Genomic DNA, 4,111 nt, shown 5'->3' with positions numbered 1-4,111 from the left:
GTTGGCCTCCTTACTCCTCTTACTGTATGTGCTTTCTAGTATTACCCCCCACCCATAGACATGTTCTGTCCCATCTGCGAGGTGGGTGAGTGCATGAGAGTTATTTTTAGGGCCTGCTTTTTCCACTACTGCATCAGTACACTCAAGGAGCTTGGTCAGGTGGTGAGATGTGAGAGGGGCTTGCCTAATGAGAGAGGGCCAATGCCGAGGCTATGCAACATACACTCTGTACCACTATTACACACACCCACACCCACTGACACTCTATAAATCACCAAAGACCTCTGGAATTGTTACACATGGTTTTATGTAGGGCCATGATTACCTCTCACAAGACAACGCACAATCTCAGTTTCAGCTGATAGAGCGAGACAGAGCATGTGTGAGGTATATAATTTGCTTTTTGAAGTTGCAACATAGTCTAGGTGCAATAGAACTTTTTCACACTCCAGGTTTTGGAATGCGGAAGTAAATGTTTGCAGGGTAAACTTCAACAGCGGTGAATGGGAGTGAATGGGAGATCACAGCAAATATTATTTTCACTTACCCATTTGCTCCAACAGCGAAAGAAAAAAATCCACTATTACATTTGAATGACTTTCCAGAAGAGGAAAAAATAGAGAGCAGTGGATTAAGACATTCACATCGGAGAGGATGCCAAATGTACTGTCACTCTTTCAGCAGCTGTAATAGAAACCACCTCGCAGCTGTGGTAATTCATTTTTTAAAACTAATTCCAGGACAATATAACACAAAGCATAATGTTATACATTTACACTCAATATTTAAAAAAATTTATAATATAAACAAATGGCAAGATTTACGGTTATAAATAAGGCGGAAACGCATCATCACAGTCTGTGAAAAAGGTCTATAGCTGTCACTATCCATGAATATATTTTAATCAGCTGTATTTTATTGATCTAATTTTCTTAAAAGCTACTTTATTATTTACTGACACTTATGTTTTTTCAAAACCGTACAATCTTATTGGTTCACACAAAAGGAGATATTTAACAGATTGCCCTTTTGCATACAATGAAGGCAGACAGTGACCACTGACTATCAAGTTCCAAAAAAAAAAAAAGCCCAATAAAAGTAGTCCATATGACTCATGTGCTATATTTCAAGTCTTCTGAAGCCATATGATAACTTTGTGCATTGAACAGACTGAAATTTCACAGTTGCTATTCACTGATATACTTAACCTCTGCTGTAGCACTCAAATCTCATTCATGCTACTGAATATTTAGACTGATCTCACAGTGAATTCAGAAACAGTAGGCTGACTTTTCTTGAACTAAACTCTGTCTGTGCTTACCTAAATTCAAAGCACTGCCCCCAGTGGCCAAAGCAGGAAGTATAAGAACATAAGGACATGCCTGGCGTAGAGGGATTCCAAAAGCTTGTAAAGTGAGTTGTCTTTAGTTGTAAAGGATGTAATACAGTCAACAGGAATGCATATTTTATTAACTCTACCCCCAAACCCCAACCCTAAACTTTACCGTCAGTGGAGGAAATTTTTCGCTGTCCCCTTCAGCATATCGTGGGCCCTCTTTATCATATTGCGGCCCCATTTCGCGGCTGGCCCTGCTTTCCCGTTTCTCAAGATGGTCAGTCTGCCTCTGCTTTCGGGCCTCCATCTCTTCCCGGGCCCCAGTACGGCTGCACGCCCAGTACTGCCTGTAGTTGCGCCACTGCATTGGAATATTCAAATATGCCGCTTCAAGACACATCACATCAGATCTGACGGCATGTTTGAATGTGCATATGTGAAAATGAGATTTAAGAGCTATGGCACTTAAATTTTTTTCTTTTCTCACACAAAACTTACTGTATGGCTTCAGAATACTTATAGAGTGCATATAAGGGCTGCTCGATTATAACAAAAATGATAATTGTCAATTATTTCCCTTGATATTGTAATTGCAATTAATTTCGATTAATAGAATTTACATTACAATTTGTGTGGGGCATGTTCATTCCATATTCTTTATAAAAGTACAAATCCAAAACAATACAAATGACAAATTCTACAAAGAAAACAAGCAAATTGTTGGATACAATGTTCAATTACAGCAAAACAATAAAAAATAAATAAACTTTTCAAATTTAGGGAGTAGACCTCAATGGAATGCTGCAGTTGATACTTAGCCTAGTTGATATTTTTTATTTAGAATAATCGTTCAATAAATTGTGCAGCCCTAGGGCAAAAGTTATATGGACCATTTTTCTGGTGTTTTATTTTTTATTTTTTTATTTTTTTTGTGGTCCTTTTGGAGCTTGAGAGGCTTTTGGTCATTGTCTGCTTTAATCGTATGATAAATCATGAGGAGTAAATGATGACAGAATTGTTATTTTTGGGTGAACAATTCCTTCAACAATGATTTGAACTGCCTAAAAAGTATGAGGTTTAAAGAAGTAGGTGCTAACTCTGTGGAAACGGCTCAGCTGAATGAAGTGTTCTCTCTCTCACTGTCTCAATTTTCATGTGTCCAGGCAGACGTGACCATGGTAATGCTTTGGGGACTGCCAGGAGATTATGTTGTTATGGGGTCATGAGTGTGTGTGTGCATGTGTTTCATTGTAATGCCAGCCATCATTTCCCTGTGAAGTAACAGTGCAGGGGGTGGACGTATGACCAGGATGTCCCTGTCACGTCTCACACACACATCACCAACACACTGTGCCCTGCTGTCTGTCCTTCCTCTCTCCTTGTCCACTACAGCAGAGCACATCTCTCTCCCTTATTACTTAACCCCCATTTGTTTGCTTTTTACATTCTGTTAAGCTTACCCAGTAAGTAAGAGAACTTTTTAAACTCCCTGCCAAGAAACAGACTGAGGTAATTTACACATTTTACAACATGAGTGAGGTGTGTGACAGGAACAAGCTTGTGACAGGAACCAAGTCTTGTGTGTGAATGTGTTGTGAGTGTTTAGGTTGTCAGTTGCTCACAAGAGCAGATGAAAGAACACTTTTAGTTTAGCATGCAATGGAAAATCGGTTTGATTTAACTACAGTCAGCAGAGTCAAAGCGTAGCTCAGGTTATTAGATATGGTCTCGGGAGAATTCTTACAGAATTAACAATATTTCAATTAATATTGCTCTCATCAACTTAGAACATTGATTTAATCAGCATAGATTGATTTGATCAGTACATAAAATTCTGACTTTTAAATGTTGTACAAAAAATGTATAGGAATTTACACATCTAACTAAGATCAAGAAAGTTACTCATTAACAACTGTCTTGAACACTTCCAATCTTCTCCTTACATGTTGGTTAAAACCCATATTAAAATATTGGAGGATTCAATTTACATCAAGTGCAAATAGTCTTAGATGATATTAGCACCCCGGTGCAAATATTGTCAGATACTATTTACACTCCTAATTAAATACTAACACACTGTATCACTTTATTTTTGTGTGAGTCCCACAGACACCCTACCCCCAAATCAACAAAATATTAACCATGGTTTTACTACAGTAACCATAGTATCACCATGGTATTTTGTAGTAAAATCATACCCACAAAATTAAACATGCGCTGTAAACATTTTTGCTGTGAGTTTACAGTAAATTCCTGGCTACTAATTGCATGACTTTCACAGTATATTTTACAGTAGTATTTCTACAATTTATTAAAATTAAAACAACCTTATACTGTGACTTCACAGTGAATAGGACCAGTAAATTACTATAATTTAGCAGTGCTGTGTTATAGAATCACAATAATCATCTGTATTTTTTTTTTATCAACATTGTTCGTTAATTGTCACCATCGTTGAGTTTTGTATGCTGAGTGTTGATATCTATGTGCGCTTGGTTGGCATTTTTCTAAAAGTTCATGAGAAATAAAACCAATCATATCATAGACTAGCACTGTAAACATATCTCCCTCATTGTTAATTTACAATGATGCATCTCAACTGCACATCATGGTCCAACATAAAGTCAACCACTTATTTGACAAATTTTCTCCATATATCACAGTACAATAACTTTTGCACAATTGCATCAGCTGGGAAAAAATTAATGAAAGATAAATAAGATAAGATCCATCAAAAGGGAACACTAAACACCGTAATGGTGACTTCAAATGAAA

This window comes from Myxocyprinus asiaticus, chromosome 15, assembly GCF_019703515.2.
Source record: "Myxocyprinus asiaticus isolate MX2 ecotype Aquarium Trade chromosome 15, UBuf_Myxa_2, whole genome shotgun sequence".
Classification (NCBI taxonomy): Eukaryota; Metazoa; Chordata; class Actinopteri; order Cypriniformes; family Catostomidae; genus Myxocyprinus; species Myxocyprinus asiaticus.
This window is presented reverse-complemented; position numbering follows the sequence as displayed.